This window comes from Phycodurus eques, chromosome 3, assembly GCF_024500275.1.
Source record: "Phycodurus eques isolate BA_2022a chromosome 3, UOR_Pequ_1.1, whole genome shotgun sequence".
NCBI classification, from domain to species: domain Eukaryota; kingdom Metazoa; phylum Chordata; class Actinopteri; order Syngnathiformes; family Syngnathidae; genus Phycodurus; species Phycodurus eques.
In genome coordinates, this window is record NC_084527.1 from 17,900,125 (window position 1) to 17,927,500 (window position 27,376).

General features: G+C 43.3%; 1 protein-coding gene across 1 annotated transcript in view; it reads left to right on the forward strand.

The window, feature by feature from the left end:
* The first annotated feature begins 4,181 nt into the window (after window positions 1-4,181).
* LOC133400079 (netrin receptor UNC5C-like) overlaps window positions 4,182-27,376 on the forward strand; it is a 332,980-nt gene continuing 309,785 nt past the window's right edge. Inside the window, exon 1 of the mRNA XM_061672304.1 lies at window positions 4,182-4,261. The gene's annotated coding sequence lies outside the window, so the exon portion shown is untranslated. The remainder of the gene's footprint in view (window positions 4,262-27,376) is intronic.

Here is a 27,376-nt window from a genome sequence, read left to right on the forward strand (position 1 = left end):
ATACTGACCCCAGGTGGCCAAACCGGAAGAAACAACACAGTGGCCTTTGAATTAAAGCAAAACATGTTGGAAAATTGTTTAGCGTTGCAAATAGCCAGACGGCTATTTTGTACATTTGATTTGATTATCGCATTGCAGCTTATATAGTACCAAGAAGGGGGGGGGGGGGGGGGGGGATCATGTTGTTGTTGCTGTTGCTGTTGTTTTTAACCAATACTTAGCAGATCCCACTGTATGTGACTTTCTGCTTTTGTGCCTTTATTAAGCATGAAAATCAAGAAAAAGTGGAGCGATATTCCCTGATAGTGTGTCGCCACCATCCTACCTTTCTCTTTCATGCAGCGCCTTGTGGATTGACTCTGCGACTTTGAATAGGCATAGTGGATGTTGCCATCAGTTGTACTTGTAAGCAATGATTCTATCAATTACCATTGTCTTCATTATGATAAATGATAGTAGTAATAGTAGTAGCAGCAGCAGCCACAGTTAGCTGTTTGCATGTACTAAGATGGATGTTTGACTACCGTATTTCCACGACCATAAGGCGCACCTTATTAAAAGGCGCAGTCTCAGCTACGGAGTCTATTTCTGTATTTAACACATACATAAGGCGCACCGTATTATTGGGCGCAGGCATGGTAAAACATACGCTAGCTTACAACATACGGTAGCATGCATGCACGCTAAAACAATGTTTTTCAAAAGGCAGCGGGAGCAAAATTGAGTTCGGTTGTACTTTATTGAAGTATTTAACAATGTACACACGTTATTTTTTTGATCAGTCCTCATCCACAAATCCATCAAAGTCCTCATGTTCTGTATCCGAAATCAACAGCTGGCCAAGTTCTCCATCAAACACGCCAGGTTCGAGTCAGTCTCGTTGCCGTGCGGCTCCCCAGAAATGATGCCGGCTTTTACGAAAGCTCGAACAACAGTGCAAGCAGGCACGTTAGCTCAAGCATCCACAAGTCATTCACAAATTGTGGCGTAACTCGCCCGGCGCTGCCTCCCTGTGTTCGCCATCTGTCATCCATCACTCCCACGCCGCTCGCAACTTCACTTTGAACGCTCTGTTTACACCGATGTCCAGCGGTTGGAGTTCATTAAGCCATTGCTCGAGTTGGTCTTCCAACTCCGGCCACCTCGCCTTGTTTCCGCGGAAACTCAGCTTCGTCTTCTTGACTTGGCAAAGCTCGTTTTCCTGCTTCCTCCCCTTGCGAACCATGGATTCGTTGATCTTGAATTCTCTCGCGGCTGCTTCGATTCCCATGTTCCTCCACGTAACTTATAGGTTGCAGTTTAAACTGTGCTTCATAAGCGTGTCTCTTCGTAGGTGCAGTTTTCGATTGCGGTCAAGCCAGCCTCCGCTCGTAAAGTAGCAGTCAAGACAGCCGCCCCTAATTTTGTTCTTACTAGGCATTACGGTAATAGGTCGCCAACTCGCGGCGAAAGCCACCTTCAAAATAAAAGCTTCACAATAATACGGACGTCAGTGCTCTTCGGTTAAGGAATCCAACCAGCAAAGTTAATTTGAATCTTGAGATACATTACATAATGTATCTCAGGTAGTAGTTTTTTTTTGTGTGTAGTTTATTTGATATCTGATATTTGATGGACTGCACTTATATAGCACTTTATCTACATCATCACAGTGCCCAAAGCGCTTTACAAAGCCTCACATTCACACACACATTCATAAACCAATGGGCGACTGCTGCCATGCGAGGCGCTGCCAGCCCCACCGGGAGCAAATTAGGGTTCAGTGTCTTGCCCAAGAACACTTCGACATGCGGACAATCGTAGCAGGGATTCGAACCTGTTCTACCAACTGAGCCAAAGCCACCCCAACATTTAACGGCCGCATGCTGTCCTCAGCCACGTATAAGCAGCGTGTCGGCAGGAAATGCTCACAGTCAGTCAAGCGGAGCGCTCATCACACAACAACATTTATAGATTTTGGAACTCTGCGCACACATAAGGTGCGCCGCATTATAAGGCGCCCCGTCCATTTTGGAGAAAATTTAAGACTTTTAAGTGCGCCTTATGGTCGTGAAAATACCGTATATTTCTTTTGTGGACTCTGGCAGAGTGTCTCAATCTTTTTATTCAAAGTAACACCCAAAAACACTGTGCTTAAATATCAGCAAATGAAAAAAAAATATCTAAATAAAGGCTTAAAAACAAGCAGTTTTTGAAAATTAAATGTAAAGATATTGAACTGAAAAGTTAAATACAACTGAACTGTATTTGGGCAGTGAGTGTTTTTACATACCACAAGAGGGAACCCCCAGTACCAATAGTGTAATTTTTTCAATATAATTTTCAGCGGGACAGGAGTCTTTTTTGCTGAATCAGAATCAGAATCATCTTTATTTGCCAAGTATGTCCAAAACACACAAGGAATTTGTCTCCGGTAGTTGGAGCCGCTCTAGTACAACAGACAGTCAATTTACAGAACACTTTGGGGACATAAAGACATTGACAAAAAACAATTGTGCAAAAAGATGCAGAGTCCTCTAGCACTTAGAGCAGTTCGAACGACTAATATTGCAATAGTCCGGTGCAATGACCATTGTGCAAAGGGCGCTGAGACTTCAAGGAGTGTATGCGGTTTAAAGTGACGAGTAGTGCGATCATCTGGGACAATGTCGGTTGTGCAAATGTTACAGATACTCCTCAATCAGTGTGCAAATGGAGCAGATGCTACTCTGGCATGAGTGGCCAGTATATGCAAATAGTGCAGCATGGCGAGACAACTACAGTGAGTGCACGAGTAATACATAATTGGCCCCACAGAAATGTGACAACGAACTCAAGTCAAAAAAAAAAAAATGTCCAGCTTGTTGTAATGGAATTATAGGTTAGGTGTTTAAGAAGTTGATCGCAAGAGGGAAGAAGCTGTTGGAATGTCTGCTAGTTCTAGTTTGCATTGATCGGTAGCGCCTACCTGAGGGAAGGAGCTGGAAGAGCTGGTGACCGGGGTGCAGACGGTCCGAGAGGATTTTGCACGCCCTTTGCTCTGAATTCTTGTAGTAGTAATAGTGCAACTTCAGCTGACATCATGAAGAGCGCGGATGCACATAGCTAGTCTTCTTTCGACAAAACCAATCATGTTTACTTGTTTTCGAAAAGTGTGTTATGGTATTTCCTCAAATAAACGCCTTAATCTCAAATAGATGCCACCCTTTTCCCATGAAAAAAAAACAAACAAAAAAACGGGAGTAACCATAACTATCTCAGTACATAGGCACTATCTATGTTATGCTATGCTATGCTACAGTGGGTACGGACAGTTTTCAGACCCCCCTTAAATGTTTCATTCTTTTTTTATATTACAGCCATTTGCTAACATCATTTAAGTTCATTTTTTTCGATTGCAACTCGTCTCCCTGTCTCTGCAGCTGAAAAACACCCCACAGCATGATGCTGCCACCACCATGCTTCACTGTTGGGACTGTATTGGACAGGTGATGAGCAGTGTCTGGTTTTCTCCACACATGCCGCTAAGAATTAAGGCCAAAAAAAAGTTTCAACTCAACTTTCATTTGACATCCATTGCAATATACCAGTTAAATTCCTCAAATGTGTGCAAATAAAGCCCTCATCCCCCCTAATTGACACCCAGGCTACAACATTTCCCAGCTTTACAGCTTTACAATCAAGCACAACAAATGTTATAATGTCACAACGTGCACCTACAATCACAACTTCACCTGCCGAGCTGACAGTTGCCTCGTAAAATAAACAACGAGTCCCGGGGTGGAGGCGCTCATTATCTGGTCGTCCAAACACCTCCTCCGCCCTCTGAAGGCCGCTTGATTGTGGACATGAGGAATTAGTTTGTCAAGGTTAGACACTCACGCACACATATGCACATGCACACACACGCGCGCAAACGCACACAGAGCATGGGTCTACTGTTTACACCGCCAGAGTGCCAGTTAGATTTAAAGGGTGAGTGACCCCCACCTGTTGCTTAACTTTTAACATTAATCACACTTTAATGTGTATGGTTGAAGATCATGATGGACAAGATCACCGCCCTGTTTGGGGTCCAAGTATTGAAATGAAAAGCCAGTGTCCAATAAGGTTGTCTTGTTCAAAAGAACACCGTCGTCAGCACTGAAGGTGGACCGTGACTGTCTTACTTTATATCTGGCGTTATTGAGGCTCTCGCGTTGGATGGTCTCCATGGCAACAGGCAAGATTAATGCTGGAAGGAAGATGGAGAGTTGCGGATGCATGGCTCATGATTCATCTCGTAAGGAATATTTTTACAAAGAAATATATATATATATATATATATATATATATATATATATATATAGTATTTTGTGTCACTTTTAATTATTTTATTTTATTTGGTCATCAAAAATACTGTATATTATATTTTTCTTGTCTCATCGTCAACGTTGAGTTGACCTTTTTGAGAAAATGGTCTCGTGGTTCGACTTCATAGCGCCACTCGTTGGTTTGGCTCGCACATGGCACCCTGTGAACGCATTGAGAGCTCATTTTTCTATTTCAGAGTGGTTATTGTGATAACAATTAGGGGAACGTAAGGACACCGCTTGTCCTTTAGTGTTGCTATAGCAGTCCAATGTCACTCTGTCTGATTGCAATCAGCACGGGTCCTTGTCCTCTGCATTGGCTCTACTGCACTGTAATTGTCCAGCTTGCGTTCTTTTTTTGTCCCTGTGAGGTGGTCCTTGTTTGTTGCTTATTGCAGCGCTGCCCGCTGCGTCCATGTGTCATCGTTGGCTTTGCCTCGCCTCCTTTGTTGTGAGACTTCATCTCTCCCCATTGCCAGACAGCTTCCTTTGTAAAACAACAAAGTCCTCAGTAAATGCTGTCAAAACCCCCTTTTCACACACACACACACACACACACACAACTTTAATCTAGTACAAGCAAAGCCTGTCGTAACATTTGGGAAACTACGACAAAAGACTGGCTGAAAAGGTTTACAGCTTGTTGTGTAAGTTGACAAAACTGAAACTAAAATGCATGACCAAAACCACGGTCAAGACCATGACCAAAAATCATGACCCAAATGCTATGACAACAAACATGACCACAATCATGGCAAAAAAACATGGCCAAAAGACATGTCCACAAATCCCAAAACAATGACCAAAAAAGGACCAAAACCCAGACCAAGAATTATGGCAATGGCAAAGATAACCACACCAAAACACAAAACAACACAAACCTAAACCAACAAACCTGACCAAACCCATCACTAAAAATGTGGACCAAAAACGTGACCAGAAAATGCCTTCCCGTTGTGAAAAGAATACCAAAACATGACCAAAAGCATGACTCCAAAACACCACCAAATTAAAAATGTTTATATGTGGCTCAGAAAATGGATGGATGGATGCATGGATAAAGCCATGAACAAAAATAACCCTAACCCTAACCCAAAATCATGACTCAAACAATGACGTAAAACCATAATTAAAAGCATAACAAAACAAAAACATGACTAAAACCATGACCAAATTAAATTATTATTATTTTATTTTTTTTAAGTCAAAACATGATGCAAAATCATGACCTAAAAGCATAGTCCAAATGCCGTGAACACAAACATGGCCATCTGACTAAAATCGTAGCAAAAAGAATAATAATAAAAAAAAAAAAAAAGGCATGGCTTGAAAATATGATCAAAAATCTGGACCAAAAACAGGACAAAAAAATGGCGAAAAGCATGACCCAGAAACCGAAATAAAAAATGGACAAAAACATGACCAAAGAACATGAACCAAAAACATGACCCCAAATTTTTTCCCCCAAAAAATTAGAAAAGACACAACAAAAAATCTTAAAGACAAGCATAACTCGGACATGACCAAATAAGTAATAAAACAAATAAAATAAAAATAAAAATGGTTAAAAACATGACCCAAAATCATGACCCCCAAAACATGGCCAAAAATCTGGACCAAAAACATGACCATAGCTGTGGCCAAAAATCATGATTTAAAAACAAAAAGCGACAAAAACATGAATGCATTTAACATAAATAATGAACACATATCCAGAAATATTGACCAAAAACTTGACCAATCACTCTCTCAAGCATGCACCCTACCAAAGAGATGTACCCTAAATGACATTTGCACTCCACTATCGCAACAAATAATGTTCACAACGGCAACTGGGTCCTTCAGTGAGAGCACACCAGCTAAAATGTCAACGATGTCCTGCGGCCTTTTAGCTCTCTGTCTCTGAAAAGAGCAGGAGCCTCCGATAAATCCAGACATTGGCATTTGGACAAAGATACTCCCTTAAATCCCGCGCTTATTAGTCTACTTCCTGTCAGCAACGGTCGCACACTTCCTGCCCGAGCGACAGAATGCGTCTGGAGCTGAGGTTCTGTTTTGCGTCAATGCGACACTTCAACCTTTTCTGTCATTTTTGGTCTGTCACTTTCTCACGACTACCATCCCCTCACTCATTCTACTGCCCTACGGGCTCGACCCCACCCCCCAACCCCCTCTCCCCCCATTCTGCTTGGCCTCCCAAATCAAATGAGGATGTGGACAGCATAGAGTAATAAAAACTAATGGCTTGTTATATGAGGTACACACTGGCAGAGGCACTTCTACACTACTAGTCTCTCTGCTACTCACGTTAAGCTACGATTAAATGTTTGGACCAGAGGGGCTGCACTGAACTATTCTCATGACGTTATGTTTCCCCTACATACTCATACAACATATTGTTGTTTTACTTCATGTACAGGTAGACATTCCCCAACTTGTAAATCTGCAATTCTCTATCTTACAGTGCCGTAAAAAAAATATTGCCCCCACCCCCACCATAATTTCCCCACTTTAATGTTTAAGAGAATCAAACAAATATGAGACCAAGATAACCGAAATAAACATAAAATGCAGTTTTTAAATGATTTTATTTTTTAAGAGGGGGACGGGACTATTTAAAGCTATCTGGCCGTGTGTGAAAAAGTATTTGACCCCTTGTTGAAACATGAATTAACTGTGGCTAATCCCATTTTTTTGAAAAGCTGAGTTCATTTTCACCTACCACATCCAAGCCTGATTACCTTCAGGCCATAACTTAAATCGAACCTGTTTGAGAAAAAGAACCCAGCCAAAAGATCGGAGAAAGCTGCAACAAAATGCCACAATCAAAAGAAATTCAAGAACAGCCGAGAAATAAAGTAATTGACACATTATCAGTCTGGAAAGGGTTACAAAGCCATTTCTAAAGCTTTAGGACTTCAGCGAAACACAGTGAGAGACGTTATCCGCAAATGGCGGAAACAGTGCCCTACAAAAATTAGCCCATGAGCACAGCGACGACTCATCCAGGAGGTCACAAAGGAACGCAGGAGACTATCTAAAGAACTGCAGGCCTCCCTTGCCTCTCAGTTAAGGTCAGTGTTCATTACTCAACGTGACACAGTTCCAAAGTACAAAACACTGCTGACCAAAAAGTATATAAAGGTGTGTCTTTCGTTGCAGAAAAACCAAAAAACAAACGAACAAAAAAACATCTGAATGCTTCCCAGGACTTTTGGGAGAGATGAAAGTTGAACATTTTGGAAGGTGTGTATAAATGTAACACAGCATTTCAGAAAAAGAACATGGTGGTGCTAGTTTTGATGCGCTAATTTTGCTACTTGAGGACCTGGACAACTTGCTGTGACTGATGGTACCACGAATTCTGCTCTTTACCCGAACGTCCTGAAGGACAATTTTCGGCCATGAGTTCGTGATGTCAGGTCTGCTGTTTCAGCCCCCTAAACTCGGCCCCGGTGTGTGTGCACGTGTGTGTGCGTGAGCAGGTGGAGTTACTCAGCAGCTGTATTTCATCCCCAATTAGCTGCCCTACTTAACATGGCCTTGCACTCCACCACACCGCCAGATTATCTACTACCTATGTCGATTTCATAATCGAGCTATCTTGCACACTCTGTTGCCTTGAGACTTTTTAAATGTTATTCTGACCCGTTCTTGCTCCTTGCCCCCAGCTTGCCGCTTGCCTTATCTCCCTGCAAACCTGTCTTTGCCTCTGGCTGCTCAATGACAACCTTGACTTGGTCTCTTCAAGCCTGCTCATCTCTGGATCCTGCCAACCTGGCCTAACCCCACCCGCTCCCAAACAAGGGGTTGCACAATAAACATTCATTCCCTAACTGCCCATTCTCTTGTCTCTGCATCTGGGTCCAACTCACTACTAGTCCTGACACAAGACCTCAAGCTGAAGCAAACCTGGATTCTGCAGAGGGACAACAATCCAGAACACACCAGCAAGTCAATTTCTGAATGGATTAAAAAAAATTAAAAAAAAAAAAAAAAAAACTTGAATTAAAATCCTGTGGCATGGCCAAAAGGCACGACCCAAAAATATGAACACAAATCATGATACCCAAAAAATATGAAAACCGTTACCAATAACATGAACAAAACATGACCACAAACCTAAACAAATAACACGACCATAATCATGAACACAATGACTACCTAAAAGCGTGAGTGTGTGCTTGTGGTTGTGTGTGTGAGAGAGAGAGAGAGAGAGAGAGAGAGAGAGTACGTGCATTGTCAGCCACATGTGGAATGTGCGTGTCGAAATTTCTCTTCTGGTCGGAATTCACAGAGCCTCCATTGTGTGTTATCTTCTGTGCACACATGTTATCTGCTTGGTCTTTCCCCCTTTGACCTGTAGGAGTGCTCCTAAGGAGTGACTTTTAAGTCCTCTGTTGAAAACTCAGTCCTTCACAGATGAATTTGTCCTCGAGATTTTTTTCTCATTGTTACCAATGTTAACCACACATACTAGACAGATGGGCAGAGAGGTAAATTGCGAGGAATTGTAATTTTTTTTCATCACTGCATCTGGCCAGAGAATGGAGGCGAAATAGTCCCAAAAAGTGGCTCAGTAGTATCCCTCTGAAGTTAGTTTCATTTAGTATTGTGACATTTAGTAGTTTGGTCTATCATCAGAACCCTAAAAAAGTCACAACAACAGAGGCCCAAAAACATACAGAAAGTCTGCTATTTCGGTCCGAAGTGACAATTTTAGTAATTTCATCCATTTCAAGGGGTCTTTCATTGTGGAACTTGTTCTACAGGTTTTGTCAGAATGCTACCAAATTCTAAACCACATATACTAGAGAGATCGACAAAATTAAATGTTTGAACGTTAGTAATGTGTTGCAAATTTGATGACTCGCTAGAAAACATTCATCTTAATAACTAAGCACCACAAGATAGGAGCTTGATCTTGTGTGCGTGATGAAATATATTGGGCATAATGTGCACAACTCAGCTGCTCATCTTCCGATTTCCAGTTCAGTTGCATTTTTTTCACGTTTATATTTTTGATATTTCCTTGAAAAACAATGCAGTATTTTATTTGTTCTGTTGTTGTTGTTGTTGTCCTATTCTCACTGTAGCCTAAATTTTCTCAGTGAGGGATCAATGAAATCTTACCTTATCAAAAATACAAACGTGTCCTGCCTCGTTTCAGGTCAAAAAAAAAAAAAAAAAATCACAAATATGAAACAGGAATTTTTCGGGCAGATTGCCACATGGTCATCTAAAGCATGCCTGGAGGCGGTCTTAATGGTTTTTATTGATTTTTCTTTCTTATCCCTACACTGTTCTCTCTCTGCTCAGACCGCACACACAATTGTTTCTCTGTGTGACTCACGGGTTGTGGAGCTGAGTTCTAATGACATGAACTCAAGTTGACTTTACCAAGTTTTGGAATTGTTCGCGGGTACACTACGTTGTTGAAGTCATGACTTCTTCTTTTAATAATACTCCAATTCTGGACAGTGTTCCCACACATATTCCCTCGCTCTTTTGGAGGCACGACTTTAATTTGTGTGACTTCTTTAAAGGCTGCCGTAGGTGCTACTGTTTTGATTCGCATCAGCGTTAACATTTTTCCTGATGGATGAAGCACATGGTGATTAATCGACTCATGGGTTATATTTGAGTGGAGGTCACAAGTTGAGGAAATTTGTACAACATGGTCCTAAATCACTTAGAAGAAGACGAAGGGACAGTTAAGAGGTTTCTGTTGTTGAAAAACCCTGTAAAGTGAATTCAGAGACTCGTGTACAAAGACTGAGAACTACTGTATGCAGTACTGAATTGTGGGGATACCGTGTTAAACTCTTTTACACCTTTTCAGTTTTTTTTAAATTATTTTTGGCATGACTTAACCGGGGCATGAATTAAATGAAACCCTTTTGAATTGCTGCTCCCCCACTACGTATACAACAACGTGAGCACCTTCCTCTGCATCAGTGGGAATGTATATCTAACTAACTATGCATACAACCCCAAAATACATCTCAGATAGTCTGATGGCGTGGCCGCTTTAGAGCGCCTCATTGTTGGCCGTGAGTGTGTGTTCATCACGCAGAGGAAGATAAAAGAGCAAGGAAAAGGTTCATGTTATTTATTTATTTATTTATTTTAAAAAGTTTGACTTGACAGCGAGCGTGTGGACGGGGCTTCTGGCTGCCGTGGCCGCTTAAGTGTGCCTCATTGTCAGCCGTGAGTGTATGTCCTTTGGAGAAAGATGGAAGAGTGGGGGGATTTTTTTTGTCCCCAAAAAGCCTGACTTGTTAAAAGTTTATCAGTTTGAACATTAACTATTTTGTCTTTGTAGTGTATTCAATTAAATATAGGTTGAGCATGATTTCCAAATCATTTCATTCTGTTTTTATTTATGTTTAACACAATGTCCCAACTTCATTGGAATTGGGGTTGTATTTTTTTTATTTATTATTATTTTTTTTTTTTGAAGCCTCATTTGATATACTTATGATTCAAATTTGGCAGGGCTGTTAGTAACACTCTGCTCTATGGTGTGACAAATTTACAAGACATTTATTTTCACTTTACAGAGAGTAGTCAATGAATTTGCAGGCTAACCACAAACAGAACCTCAAAAGCACTGCACACAAGTCTGGTGTCCTGGCTGGTCCACCAATATTCCTAAATCAGTATGATTGGAGATTCATTGTTTGTGCAAGTGATATATATTTACTTCTTTTTTTATTTTCTGTCGTTCTTTGTCTGAGTGTGTTTTCCTCAAGGAGTTTTCTGCCGAAATTCTTTAAGGGGGGGGGGGGCTGTCAGGCAAGGATCAGACGACGTGTTTTCCATGTGAAATGAATAAAGAGTTGGACGGAGATAAAACGATGGCGAGATGCAGAGCGCAAATTCAGGCAACTCGGCATCATCTGAAAAATAAACCCTTGACTGAAGGCCTTTGTGATGTAGAACTCCTGTAGAGACAAAGTGATGTGTATTATTTATAAAAAGGTGTAGTGATGTAATGTGCATTGCTAGTTCAGTTTTTGCTCCCCCTAACCTCTCTCCAAATAGAAGTCAAATTTTTTTCCCCTACAGAAAAAAAATGGGTGTAGTTGTAAATCCATCATTCATCCATTTTCTGTACCGTTTATCCTCACACGGGTCACGGGCGTGCTGGAGCCTATCCCAGTTATCTTCAGGCGAGAGGCGGGGTACACCCTGAACTGGTCGCCAGCCAATCGCTGCATGTCATGCACTGTCATTTGTGTCCACTTCAAACATGTTGCTGTTTTCTAGGTAATCTGTCTGAAAAGCCTATTGTGCTGTTTCATGAGTAAAATCAACTTAAATTAAGAATTACTTTGGCAAAATTAGCCTAAATTTGTTATCTTGTAAAGATTTATTATTGTTTTGAAAAATATATAACAAAGATGTCACGTTTAATTTAAAAAAAAAATATATCTAATTGTTGAAACATTTAAGTTTGTGATTTTTGATGTATTTTTCTTACTTTACTGTAATTTAAATTTACAGCTTGGAACCAAACTGAAATATTTCATTTTGAAAGGATTTGCAGACTTGGACAGAAGGGATGACATTGGCATTGATAAGAAAAACTAATAAACTTTGCAGTTTGGTTATGTAATGTACTTGAGTCTATCATTCTAAATTGACAATGCTCTTACTTGAGTAAATTTTGTTTGGTTATCCACCCACCTCTGGGGCCACCATATTTTCTCCTTCTAAATAAGGAGAATGCCTGAGTGTCATATTTCCTCATTTAATGGCCTTGAATAGAAACATTGTGTACATCATCCACTTTAGACAAATAGAAGTGCTTCTCCCCAAATAGATGGGGTGGTAAATTGGTAACTATGAAGCCCATTTGCTAACTAAGTTGCTAACCAACAGCAGTGCCAACCGAGGCATGTCAATTGTCTCTCCGATACATTAGTCTTACTTAGCTTGTCCCTGTTAAAACTGGTAAAAGGTGGAGAGGTCGTTGAAATTGAAAGAATCCTCATTAAAGCACTTCATAATGTTGGACTGTCTCTTTCTGATACATCTGTTAAGCACTATATTTATAAAATTAGATAATATTACCCATCCATTTTCCGTAGCCTTAATCCTCACTCGTGCTGGAGCCTATCCTAACTATCTTTGGGCAAGTGGCGGGATACACCCTGAAATGATCGACAGCCAATCGCAGGGCACATAAAAACAAACAACCATTCGCACTCACATTCACAATGTGGACAATTTAGAGTTTTCAATTAACCGACCATGCATGTTTTTGGGATGTGGGAGGAAATCGGAGTACCCGGAGAAAACCCACGCAGGCACGGGGAGAACATGCAGACGCCACACAGGCGCGGCCGGATTTTAAGTCGGGTCCTCAGAACTGTGAGGCAGATGTGCTAACCAGTCGTGCACTGTGCCGCATATTTCATATTACCATACATTAAATGTATTTTTACAAATGAGTGCCTTCACTCTTAACTGAATGAACTCCTTAACCCTAATAGAACTTCCCTGGGTACTAAGGCAACCGGATTTTCTCTTTAGTGCTAATTAAAGAACAGCTTAATGTTGTATTTCCTCAATTACGCAGTAGCCGCGACTATAATAGAATCACTGAGTGTCATCCACTTGATACAAGTAAGCGCCTCTTTCCAAATTCAAGTGAAACAGACAATGATTTGAGTCAATTATTTTCCAGAATGCGAGTGCTTAAAGAGGAGGATGCTATTCGTGTGGCACAGCTTGGGAAGTAGGCATCAGGTGCAGGTGGAGATGGGCCTGGCTCGAGTTGGAGGCCAGAACAAAAAAGCAAAGAAATGAGGCAAATTTAATTTTAATCTTAAATTTGTTCATCAACATGTACTTGAGCGGTGTAAATAAATGTTTTTCAGCGTGAAGAAAATGTTTATTTTGCCTTATTCTACTCTTCAGTCTTCCAGATTGCTTAGTTTATCCATCCATCCATTTTCTGTACCGCTTTATCCTCACAAGGGATCTTTGGGCGAGAGGCGGGGTAAACCCTGAGCTGGTCGCCAGCCAATCGCAGGGCACATATAAACAACCATTCACGCACACATTCACACCTAAGGGAAATTTAGAGTTTCCAATCAACCTACCCTGTTCGTTTTTGGGATGTGGGAAGAAACCGGAGTACCCGGAGAAAACCCACACAGGCACGGGGAGAACATGCGAACTCCACCAAGGCGGGGCTGGGATTTTTAACCCCGGTCCTCAGAACTGTGAGGCAGATGTGCTAACCAGTCGTCCACCATGCCGCCGGCTTAATTTATGTTAAAATACAATTTAAAAAAATTCTCTGTGGGGCCCGGAGGATCCCCCCCAGACTCCCCTATATCACCTTTTTCATGCCTTTGGTGTTTGCATGCCTGCTGTTGGCATGAACTAAAAAATGTTTAAGGTGAAAAACCTCTCTGGTTGGTTGAACAAGGAACAAGCCTTATTTGTTTTATTTTAAAAGCGATCAAAAAGCGGCGCTATGGCAACCTCTTTCCAATCTTTTTTTCCCCCCCAATTTCTTTTCCAAGTCGACATACAACATTGCCCCCAAAAGTGTGTCAGTTGCATCACAAGCTTTCATATGGCTGAAAGGCAGCAGCACGGTGTTGTAGCCTGAAGCGTTGGCACCAAAGGCGCCTTATATTCATTAGGATACCAGCACTTTTCTTTGGTGGCCATGCAAATGGGAACGCTCCTCCTATGCTGGACATCCTCAAATATGATAGACCAATCGCTTAATGAATAAAACATATGCCAAACAACAAAGACCTGGTCTTCCCACTTACCGGAACTACTTGAAACCCTTAATCTGAAATCCTAAACCTATCTGGAAACCCCAATCATGTCTTGAAATCCTGCTTGGAACCCTTAACCCTGATTTGAAGCCTGACCTGTACTTTGAAACCTATTCTACTAGATGCTCGGAAGCCTGATTAGACATTCTTAATTTGAAAACCTAACCCTGACCCTGATTTGAAAGTGTTAACCAGGCTTGAAAAATTTAGAAAAAAAACCCAAAACCTTTAAACCCTAACCCGAACTGGAAAACTGTGATCCTGTCTTAATACCCCAATTTGAAACACTAACCCTGATTTGAAGCCCCAACCCTGACTTCAAACCCTACATTTAAACTCTAACCCTGACTTTGAACCCTAACCTTTGTTTGAAACCCTCAGCCAGGTTTGTGAACATAACCTGAAACCCTGAGTGCAACTGGAAATCGTAATCGTCTTAAAATACAGGTGTAAAACTCAAGGCATTTGGGCCAGATCTGACCCGCCACATCAGTTTATGTGGCTGCGAAAGCAAATTCTTTGCTAAAATATGTATCAAAATTTCAAATTATCATATGTATTCAATAATAGCATTGAGATATTGAAACCATTATTTTTTTGTTACCACCAAACCCTTGAACAATAGTTGAACCAACTTCTGATTTCAAAAGTAGTCATTTATAAATGTGTTGTGAATATGTAAAACTAAGTGATGAGGACATGGTTTCACAGTCCTAACGACACTCTGAGAGAAGCTGTACCGACAATGTGGCCCCAGACAAAATTGAGTTTGACGCCCCTTAAAGCCTTAATTTTGAAACACTCTCCCTGACTTCAAACCCCTAACTTGACGTGAAGCCCCAACCCTGACTTCAAACTCTAACCTTGTCTTGATATCCTATTTTGAACCCTAACCCTTGTTTGACACCCAAACTACACTGAATAAGGACTGGATGTTGACGTAACGTAACTGCATGTGCTCCGTTACATTTTACTCAAGTAACATATAAATTGCCACATACCTTTTACTGTTTTCATTTTCTTGGAGAAATGCTTGATTTACTCTGTTCCATTGAGCTAAATTCTGCTTGCTATTTTTCTGTTTATTATTGTTTGCGCTGTCAGATGTTTCTTTCCATAGAATACTTCAAGTAATTATTTGGAGGACTACTTTTCACCTTTACTTGAGTCATATCATTCTAAAATAACAGGATCACTTGAGTGCAGTTTTCGCCAACTCTACCCACTTTTGAGGCCCAATCTTGTTAAATCCCATCCAGCCAGCCTTCCTGATTCCTGACTTCTACGTTTCTTCCTGCGCCTTGTTAAAAGGTTTCTGTGCTAAGCGAGCCTCTCTGCTGCTTTCCCTCCAGCCGGTCAGCCAGCAGCGAGTCAGGCAAACATCCAAACATGTTGCTCTGTCAAAGGTAATGAAAGCAGCCTCGTCTTCTTTGATGGCTCAGCGAGGGCATCAAACCGCCGTTAGATTTCTGACACATCTCAGCAGCTCAAAGCTTTATCTGTCTGCGCACGCGCGCACGCACGCACACACGCACACACGCACACGTCAGTGCCTTCTGCAGGGGATGTCATGGGCATGCACATGTAAATAAATCCTGCATGTCATTACGCACACTGCAGCCGGCCGGCCCGAATGCTGTCAGCAGCAGCAAGTGCTGATAAGAAGATTGACGAGTCCGAATCGATGCGGATCCCAACAATCAAAAACAAACAGCAATTCGGCTCTTTACGTGCCACAACCACACTGAACTGAGAAATACATTTTATATGTGGTGTGAAACCGTAATTTAAAACCCTAACCCTTGTTTAAGAGCCTAACTCTTGTTTAAAATCCTTATTTGAAACCCTAACTTGAAGCATTAATCTTGTTTTGAAAACCTACTTTGAAAATTTAAACCTGTTTCGAAAGCTGTCTTAAACCCTAATCCAGGCATGAAACCCTACTTTGAAACCTTAACCATGGCTTGAAATGCTACATTAAAATCCTAACCAATGCTTGAAGCCCTAATTTTAAATACAGACCCTAACCCTACTTTGAGACCCTAACCCCTGTTGGAAACCCTACTTGGTAACTCAAGCCTAGCCTTGAAACTCAAAACTCAGGTCTGAAGCCCCAAATTGAAACCTCAAACCAGTTTTTAAACCTTAATTTGAAACTCCAACCCTTGTTTGAAACCCCCTCACGTAGCCTTTGAACATTAACTTGAAACCCTAATCCTGGATGGAAATGCTAATTTGAAACCCTAACCTCTTTTTGAAACACTGACTCAGGTTTGAAACCTTAACCATGACTTGAAACCCTACTTCAAACCTTAACCCTTTGTTCAAAACCTCTCACCCACACTCCAAAAACTCAAAATTGTACCAAAAATGTCTTACATTTTGAGTCAAAATTAATTTGGATAAGATTCATCCAGTAAACAGTCACTTGTTTTAGACAATTTGCACTTGTTTTAAACTCATTTGTATTTGAAATTGGCAGTTAAGTTTCTTTCTTACACTTTTATTATTCCAATAATTAGTAACACTTGAAACAAGTGCAAAATTGTCTAAAACCTATTGACTTCTGAGGCTTATTTTGAGTGTAATCAGATTAGTTTTGAGACTTTTTACCATAAATATAAGAAATATTCTCGGTTATATTTTGAGTTTTTGCAATGCATGCTTGAAACCCAAACTCCGACTTGAAACCCTAATCTTGGCTTGCGAACGCTTCTTTGAAACCCTAACTCTGGTTTGAAACCTTAACCCAGGTTTAAAACCTTGTCTTGAAACCTTACCCCTGGCATGAAATCACTTTACTATTCTTTCATCACCTACTGTAATAGTGTGCAACACTAAAGCCAATTGTTTTCATTCAGAACTACCTTTTTGCTTTGTTTCCTCGTCCTTGATGTTGTCAAACGGGCTTCCGAGATGCGCTGCAGCTCACGCTATTCTTTTGACATCCAAATCTTTTATTTCTTTAATGCTGCCGAGTCCTTCTCCAGCAGCGGGGGGGGGGGGGGGGGCCTCCCCAACACAGTGGCGTGTTTTGGGTGTGGACTCCCTCACTTAAAGGGAGTACTCGCTTGTCAGAATTGAAAAAGGGAATGCTGGAAATCAACCGAGACCATTGTTGGATTGCCGTTGCGAATGAAAGCGTGTGGCTTGCATTTATTTGTATTTGTTGCTTTTCTACTTTGGGGTACTGAGCAGGATCTACTAACCTCAGTTTGTTTTCCATTTCAAAATAGTACAGCGCGAATCTGTGAAAACCACGCCACGTTGAATGCATCGGAAGACTGAGATATGCTTACGAACAGCAATTTAGGAGAATGAGGGTCTCCTGTACAGCATTTACTTCTCACAGACACATTGCATTCTCAAGGAGACTAAGGGTGTCTGGAGCAAAGAGCTGAGGCATAGCAACAATATGCTAACGTTAGCGTCTTTGCTGATTATATTCTACTGTATATTATACTGTATATTCTCAAATGTTACACTTCTAAACCTTAACCTGCTCTTGAAACCCTCATTTTAAAAACCATAACTCATTTTCGTAACCTTGTCTTGAAAACCCTATAATTTCTTGAAACCCTGCTTTGAAACATTAACCCTGGCTTGAAACCCTACTTTGAAATGCAAAAACCCTAGTTAAAAACCGTAATACTGGTTTTAAACCCTAATTTGAAATCATAATCCTTGTTTGAAACTCTAACCAATGCTAGAAATCATAATTTTAAAGCCTATCCAGGCTTAAAATTGCCAAACCATGGTTTGAAGCCCTAATTTCAAGCTTTAAAGTAGTTTGAAACTCTTAACTGCAAACCCTAATCCTAGTTTGAAACCCTACTTTGAAACACACCTAATCCTGGTTTCAAAACCTCAGTTGACAACTAACAGTGGTTTTAAAGTCTTAACCCATGCTTGAAACCCATATTTAAAACCCTAACCCTTGTTTGACGGCCTCATCATCACCCAGGTTTTAAACCACAACTTGAAACCCTAAAGTGAAAGCATAACCCTTGACCTGGAACCCTGATTTGAAATCTTACATTGGAACCCTAACCTTGACTTGTCAAACTAATTTAATATCTTAACCCTTGTTTAAAAATCTAACCCTTGCTCGAAACCCCAATCTTAAACCCCAACTATAGTTTGAAACATTGGCAAATGTTTGAAACCCTAATTTGATTCTCTGACCCAGGCTCCAACCCTTAACTTAAAAAGAAACCTTGAAACCTTAACACTTGTTTGAGGCTCTAAACCAAGCTTGAAAGCCCAATTTGTAACGCTACTCAGGCTTAAACCCTTCTTTGAAACCTTATGTTCAAAACCCTAACCTTGGCTTGAACTACAAAGTAACCAGCAGTGATTTATGCTGTGTACGTATATGTTCAGAACGCTTAGAAGGCATAAGTCATGCGTTTGATATTTTCACATTGTACATGGTCTCCTATTGAGAGGCTTCAAAATTAGAATGACAAATGGAGAGGTGGCAAGAGTGCTGAGTGGGAGGTGGCGAGGGGTGGAAGTATGGAACGTTTAGAGAAGGATGTCGGGAGCCTCACATTTCTGCCAGTGATTGCATCTTTAGCTGCCAAATGCACTTTTCATGCCTCTCCACGTATGTTGCAGTAAATTACTTTTAGGATGTATGTAAAAAGGGACTAAGATGAAGGCCACAGGATGTCGATAGCTGTCTTTTTAATGACCATGGCTCTTAGCTTTCCAGATTTTCTTTTTCTCTGAGTACTGACATTGCAGCTGTCCATCTAATAGCCGAAGTGCCACAGTTATTGACCGGGACGGTCATCCACTTAAGAAAAATAAACCCCTCCCTGAAATACATGCCTCCTTTTTCCCCATTCGGAATAAACTGGGTAGTTTAGAGGTCGTATCTCCGACATGGGCATTACATATATTGTTTAACATTATTTTAAAAAATAAAGGCCACCTCCCAATGAATACCTTCCCCTATCTGCAGTAGAGGTTGGCTCTTACTATTCCATTGTTCCTTTTTCTAAGATAGTGGCCCCTATGCTAATAGATGCCGTGCCCCAATTAGTGCCCGGGGGAGTTGTCCCCTTAAGAAATTAAACACCTCCTTCAAATACAGTAGAGCACATACTGAAGCTATCTTGCCTATGGGGGCCAAAAGCCAGTGCAAACTGTAGGCTGGTCCCAAGCCCCAATAAATGCAGAGGGTTGCGTCAGGAAGCTCAAACAAATATGAGCGTTCATCTAAAGAATTCCATACCGGAACAGGTCGTGGCCCGGGTTAACAACGTATGCCCTCAGCACCGTTAACCTGCAGGGTGCTACTGTGGGTCGAAGACGAAGGAGAGGTGGAAAGTGGGTTCTTAGGCAGAAAGAGAAGAGGAAAGCCTAGAACTGAATGTGGGGACTTTGAATGTTGGAACTATGACAGGAAAATCTTGGGAGTTGGTTGACATGATGATTAGGAGAAAGGTTGATATATTTTGTGTCCAGGACAGCAGGTGGAAAGGCAGTAAGGCTAGAAATTTACGGGCAGTGTTTAAATTATTTTACCATGGTGTAGATGGGAAGAGAAATGGAGTAGGCATTATTTTAAAAGAAGAGTTAGAGCAGAATGTCTTGGAGGTGAAAAGAGTAACAGATCGAGTGATGAGGCTGAAACTTGAAATTGAGGGCGTTATGTATGTGATTAGCGGCTATTCCCCACAGGTAGGATGTGACCTAGAGGTTGAAAGAGAAATTCTGGGAGGAGCTAGATGAAGTAGTTCTGTGCATCCCAGACAGAGAGAGAGTCGTGATTGGTGCAGATTGTAATGGACATGTTGGTGAAGGAAACTGGGGTGATGAAGAATTCATGGGTAAGTACGGCATCCAGGAAATGAACTTGGAGGGACAGATGGTGGTAGACTTTGCAAAAAGAATGGAAATGGCTGTAGTGAACACTTTTCCAGAAGAGGCAGGAACATAGGGTGCACCTACAAGAGTGGAGGTAGAAGCACGCAGGTGGGTAACATCTTGTGCAGGCAATCTGAAGGAGGTTACTGACTGTAAGGTAGTGGTAGGGGAGAGTGTGGTCAGACAGCATAGGATGGTGGTGTGTAAGATGACTCTGGTGGTGGGGACAAAGATTAGGAAGACAAAGGCAGAGCAGAGACCATGTGGTGGAAGCTGAGACCGGACGAGTGTTGTGCAGCTTTTCGGGAAGAGGTGAGACAGGCTCACAGTGGAGCTTCCAGAAGACTGGACCACTTCAGCCAAGGTTATAAGAGAGGCGGGCAGGAGAGTACTTGGTGTATCTTCTGGCAGGAAAGGAGAGAAGGAGACTTGGTGGTGGAACCTCACAGTACAGGAAATCATACAAGGAAAAAGGTTAGCTAAGAAGAAGTGGGACACTGAGAGGACCGAGGAGAGGCGAAAGGAATACATTGCGATGCGACACAGGGCAAAGGTATAGGTGGCAAAGGCCAAACAAGAGGCATACGATGACATGTATGCCAGGTTGGACACTAAAGAAGGAGAAAAGGGATCTATACAGGTTGGCCAGACAGAGGGATGGAGATCGGAAGGATGTGCAGCAGGTTAGGGTGATTAAGGATAGAGATGAAAATATGTTGACTGGTGCCAGTAGTGTGCTGGATAGGTGGAAAGAATACAGGAAGTGGCAATGATTAGTAAGGGGGAAGTTAGAAAGGCATTAAAGAGGATGAAAAATTGAAAGGCGGTTGGTCCTGATAACATTCCTGTGGAGGTATGGAAGCATCAAGGAGAGGTGGCTGTGGACTTTTCAACCAGCTTGTTCAATAGAATTCTAGCGCGTCGGAAGATGCCTGAGGAATGGAGGAAAAGTGTGCTGGTGCCCATTTGTAAGAACAAGGGTGATGTGCAGAGCTGTGGGAACTATAGAGGAATAAAGTTGATGAGCCACACAATGACGTTATGGGAAAGAGTAGTGGAGGCTAGACTCAGGACAGATGTGCATATTTGCGAGGAGCAGTATGGTTTCATGCCTCGAAAGAATACCACAGATGCATTATTTGCCCTTGAGGATGTTGATGGAAAAGTACAGAGAAGGTCAAGAACTACATTGTGTCTTTGTACATCAAGAAAAAGCGTATGACAGAGTACCCACAGAGGAACTGTGGTACTGCATGCGGAAGTCTGGAGTGGCAGAGAAGTATGTTAGAATAATACAGGCAGAACAGTGGTGAGGTGTGTTGTAGGTGTGACAGAGGAGTTTAAGGTGGAGGTGGGACTGCATCAGGGATCAGCCCTGAGCCCCTTCCTGTTTGCAGTGGTGATGGATAGGCTGACAGATGAGGTTAGACTGGAGTCTCACTAGAGGTGAAAGCAAGGAGTAGGTGGAGTAACAGTTAGAAAGATGGAGGCAGGCACTGGAAAGGAGAGGAATGAAGATTAGCCGAAGTAAAACAGAATATATGTGCATAAATGAGAGTTTATAAAACAGTGGTGAGGCCAGCCATGATGTACGGACTAGAGACAGTGGCACTGAAGAAACAACAGGAAGCAGAGCTGGAGGAAATGAAGAATGTTGAGGTTCTCGCTAAGAGTGATAAGGTTGCATAGGATAAAAAGGAGCTCATCAGAGGGACAGCCAAGGTTAGATGTTTTGGTTAAAAGTTAGAGAGAGCAGACTTTGATGGTTTGGACACATCGAGAGGAGAGATGGTGAGTATATTGGTAGAAGAATGATGAGGATGGAGCTGCCAGGCAAGAGAGCTAGAGGACAGCGCAACTGCAGTCGCGTGTAAAAACATGTGTATCTTCATTTTTGTGCAAGTGCGAGTCTCGCTGCATTTGCCAATTGCCGTTGGCATTGGTGGTGACAATTTGGTGTCAGAAAGTCCGCCAAAACTTAAACATACTGGGACCACGTCTAAGTTTTAGCACAGGTGGCCTAACGCAATTTTGGTGGATTAGATCGGGGCACATGCATGCAGACAGACACGCTCCGCGGTCATGTGGTGGATGACAGACATATTTCAGAAATGACATGGAACCCTCTGAATCATTGCAGAAATCAATTAATTGAATGCATGATTATTTTTTTTTATCATCATTATTATATATTTTTTATTCATCCCACATACTGGCCGGCACACAGGGATGGGGTTGGAGCACATGAACAAATGTTGGAGGGGATATAGAAAGATACATGAGGTCTGCGGACGTATTTCTGTAACCAGTGGTTTTCACCAGCTCTTTCTATTTAATAAGGGTACTCGCTAACATTCAATGCTGCAGTCACGCACGGATTGCTGCGTCCTCTTCAGTATATTGAGACGTCTCCATGCGAGAATACTGGCGCCGCATTTAAAGGAAGTGAGAGCCACTTTGACTGGACAGGAATGAAGTTGGCTGTGAACACGTCCACTCTGAAGTGCGCTGATGTACGCCGGTCCACAAAATTACCAACACCGGGTCTAACCCATTTCTTCACAGAGTTACACCAGCTGCAGCACTGGATCTACGCCAGTCACGAAAATGTAGCCCTATCGTTTCACAATTCAGTCCAACAGGGCTCTCAGTTTTTGCATGTTGTTTGTTCAAACCCGTATAATTTATTAAACAAATCTCTGAATTCACTTCACAGGGTCTTAAAAATGTGTTCCCATTTAAACAGAAGTACTTTAATGTTTCACATTTTGTTTGCCGACTGTACCCAACGTAAACTCAACAGCCATCTTCAAACAAAGATCCGTACCAACCCGTGATTTTTGGCCTACCGTGACACCCATTGTGGTGATTAATTTGATGGTCTTTTCCATCATTTTGATTCCGCTTATGTAAGGCATGAGACTTTACCAGGGTACACCGGCTCCCACATGAAAAGTACCACCCGCACCAATCAATGCAAACCCACTGCGTGTTCTCCCATTCAGAGCCCCTCCGGCAAGCATTCGGGATGCACTGTCATGTGTCGAAAGCGCACTCCAAATCCTCTTTAGGATGAAGCTATTTAAAAAAATAAAAAATAAAAAATAAATTGCAGATAAGCACCACTACATTTAACGCTCCGCTGCTTTTTACTGTGGACGTTACATCGGAAATATTTTCCTGTATTTATAGAGGCACGGTCGTTCCGCTGTTCTCGCGGCGGCGGTGACATAATTTAACAGGATGCTTAAAGCCCATCCGGCAGATGCCGCCAAGCTGTGACTCACGATCGGGGGCTTGCGCTTCAATAAGACTTAAAACGACAAAAGGAAAGCGGTTATTGCAAAGTGCAAATGATGTCATACTGTTTATGGTCGTCCTCGAGAGATTCACAGAAAATAAACTTCATGGCAGAGTCGCCAAGTAAATTAGCACGCTGCAGTTTTCGTACAATAGTAGAAATAGAACAAGGGAGGCCATGAAGGAATACATCTACGGGGTACTTCATGTAATGTAAAATGTTAAAGGTGACATGGAAAATGAACTTTTCAAGTGCTTGTAAACACATAGTTGGGTCTCTGGAGATATTACACAGCCAAGTACATCTTTTGTTATTCCTTTTGGCCAGAATGTGTATTCTACCCCAACAGAGTATGTCATTTACAAAATAACCACCCCCAGTCCGAGTTTTTCCACCCATAACTGGATCAGCGACATTTCAAGTGACGGCCATACTTAATTGCTCTGTGTAAAAGTCTCCGAAACCTAATGAACTACATTTTTTAATGCATCTCAAGATTAAAATTAACCTTGCTGGCTGCATTCCTTAACCGAAGAGCAATGAGGTCCGTATTATTGGAAAGCTTTTATTTTGAAGGTGGCTTTCGCCGCGAGTTGGCGACTTATTACCGTAATGCCTAGTATGAACAAAATGAGGGGCGGCTGGCTTGATTGCTACTTTACGAGTGGAGGCTGGCTTGACCGCAGTCAAAATTCAAGATCAACGAATCCATGGTTCGCAAGTGGAGGAAGCAGGAAAACGAGCTTTGCCAAGTCAAGAAGACGAAGCTGAGTTTCCGCGGAAACAAGGCGAGGTGGCCCGAGTTGGAAGACCAACTCGGGCAATGGATTAATGATCAAAGAACAGCCGTGAGAAGCGTCTCTACAGTCACCATTCGACTGAGTGCAATAACTCGGGGCTTGGCATCATTCCGTTAGGCTTGATGAACCGCTGGACATCGGTGTAAACCAGGGCATTCAAAGTGAAGTTGCGAGCGGCGTGGGAGCCATGGATGACAGACGGCGAACACAGTTTTACTAAGACGAGGAGGCAGCGCCGGGCGAGTGGCTTGTGGATGCTTGGGCTAACGTGCCTGCTTGCACTGTTGTTCGAGCTTTCGTAAAAGCCGACATCATTTCTGAGGAGCCGCACGGCAACGAGACTGACTCGAACCTGGCGTGTTTGATTGAGAACTTGGCCAGCTGTTCATTTCGGATACAGAACATGAGGACTTTGATGGATTTGTGGATGAGGATTGATCAAAAAATAACATGAGTACATTGTAAAATACTTCAATAAAGTACAACCGAACTCAGTTTTGCTCCCGCTGCCTTTTTAAAAACATTGTTTTAGCGTGCATGCATGCGTGCATGCAACCGTATGTTTTACCATGCCTGCGTCCAATAATACGGTGCGTGTTAAATACAGAAATGGACCCTGAAACTGAGACTGCACCTTTTAATACGCTGCGCCTTATGGTCGTGAAAATACGGTATGTCCAAATAAATACACAAGGAATTTGTCTCCGGTATTTCGAGCCGCTCTAGTACGACAACAGACAGACAATTGACAGAGAACACTTTTGAAACATAAAGACATTGAGAAAAACAGTCACTGAGCAATAAAGGGTTGCGAGTTATCTGGTAATGCCGGTACATTTTAAAACATTTATTTATTTATTTTTGTGGACAATTGTGCAAAAAGATGCAGAGTCCTCTATCACTTAGAGCAGTTTGAATGACTGATATAGCAATAGTCCGGTGCAATGAACATAGTAAATAGTCTTCAAGGAGTGTGTGCAGTTTAAAGTGACTAGAAGCGCGATAATCTGAGACTCAAAGACAACCTAATGATGACGACAAACAATGGACTTCGTTTTCCCTTGCCCGGACGCGGGTCACCGGGCCCCCTACTGGAGCCAGGCCTGGTGGTGGGGCTCGAAGGCGAGCGCCTGGTGGCCGGGCCTGCACCCATGGGGCCCGGCCGGGCACAGCCCGAAAGGGTAACGTGGGTCCCCCTTCCTATGGGCTTACCACCTGTGGGAGGGGCCATAGGGGTCGGGTGCAGTGTGAGCTGGGCGGTGGCCGAAGGCGGGGACCTTGGTGATCCGATCCCCGGCTACAGAAGCTGGCTCTAGGGACGTGGAATGTCACCTCTCTGGCAGGGAAGGAGCCCGAGCTGGTGTGTGAGGTCGAGAAGTTCCGACTAGCCTGTGTGCGGACTCGCCTCCACACACAGCTTGGGCTCTGGTACCAGTCCTCTCGAGAGGGGTTGGAGTCTCTTCCACTCTGGAGTTGCCCATGGTGAAAGGCGCCGAGCAGGTGTGGGTATACTTATTGCCCCCCGGCTCGGCGCCTGTACGTAGGGGTTCACCCTGGTGGACGAAAGGGTAGCCTCCCTCCGCCTCCGGGTGGGGGGACGGGTCCTGACTGTTGTTTGGGCCTATGCCCAAACAACAGTCGTGGCGGCAATCCCCGAACCCGTTGGTGGACACCAACGGTGAGGGATGCCGTCAAGCTGAAGAAGGAGTCCTATTTGGCCTTTTTGGCCTGTGGGACTCCTGAGGCAGCTGATGGGTACCGGCTGGCCAAGCGGAATGCAGCTCTGGTGGTTGCTGAAGCAAAAACTCAGATATGGGAGGAGTTTGATGAGGCCATGGAGAAAGACTTCCGGACGGCTTTGAGGAAATTCTGGTCCACCATTCGACGTCTCAGGAGAGGAAAGCAGTGCACCACCAAACACTGTGTATAGTGGGGATGGGGCGCTGCTGACCTCGACTCGGGACGTTGTGAGTCGGTGGGGAGAATACTTCGAAGACCTCCTCAATTCCACCGACACGCCTTCCCATGAGGATGCAGAGTGTGGGTTCTCTGAGGCGGGCTCTCCTATCTCTGGGTTTGAGGTCACCGAGGTAGTTAAAAAGCTCCTCGGTGGCAGGGCCCCTGGGGTGGATGAGATTCGCCCGGAGTTCCTCAAGGCTCTGGATGTTGTGGGGCTGTCCTGGTTGACACGCCTCTGCAACATCGCGTGGGACATCGGGGACAGTGCCTCTGGATTGGCAGACTGGGGTGGTGGTCCCCCTTTTTAAGAAGGAACCGAGGGTGTGTTCCAACTACAGGGGGATCACACTGCTCAGCCTCCCTGGTAAGGTCTATTCAGGGGTGCTGGAGAGGAGGCTCCGTCGGGAAGTAGAATCTCAGATTCAAGAGGAGCAGTGTGGTTTTCGTCCTGGCCGTGGAACAGTGGACCAACTCTACACCCTCGGCAGGGTCCTCGAGGGTGTATGGGAGTTCGCCCAACCAGTCTACATGTGTTTTGTGGACTTGGAGAAGGCGTTCGACCGTGTCCCTCGGGGAGTCCTGCGGAGGGTGCTTCGGGAGTATGGGGTACCGAACCCCCTGATACGGGCTGTTCGGTCCCTGTACGACCGGAGTCAGAGTTCGGTCCGCATATCCAGCAGTAAGTCGGACTCGTTCCCGGTGAGGGTTGGACTCCGCCAAGGCTGCCCTTTGTCGCCGATTCTGTTCATAATTTTTATGGAAAGAATTTCTAGGCGCAGCCAAGGCGTAGATGGGGTCCGGTTTGGTGGCCTCAGTATTGGATCTCTGCTTTTTGCTGATGATGTGGTTCTGTTGGCTTCATCAAGCCGTGAGCTCCAACTCTCACTGGAGCAATTCGCAGCAGAGTGTGAAGCGGCTGGGATGAGAATCAGCACCTCCAAATCTGAGACCATGGTCCTCAGTTGGAAAAGGTCGGGGATGAGATCCTGCCCCAAGTGGAGGAGTTCAAGTATCTTGGGGTCTTGTTCACGAGTGAGGGAAGAATAGCACGGGAGATCGACAGGCGGATCGATGCAGCGTCTGCAGTGATGCGGACTTTGTATCGGTCCGTTGTGGTAAAGAAGGAGCTTAGCCGAAAGGCAAAGCTCTCAATTTACCGGTCGATCTTCGTTCCTACCCTCACCTATGGTCATGAGCTCTGGGTCGTGACCGAAAGAACGAGATCCCGGATACAAGCGGCCGAAATGAGTTTCCTCCGCAGGGTGTCCGGGCTCTCCCTTAGAGATTGGGTGAGAAGCT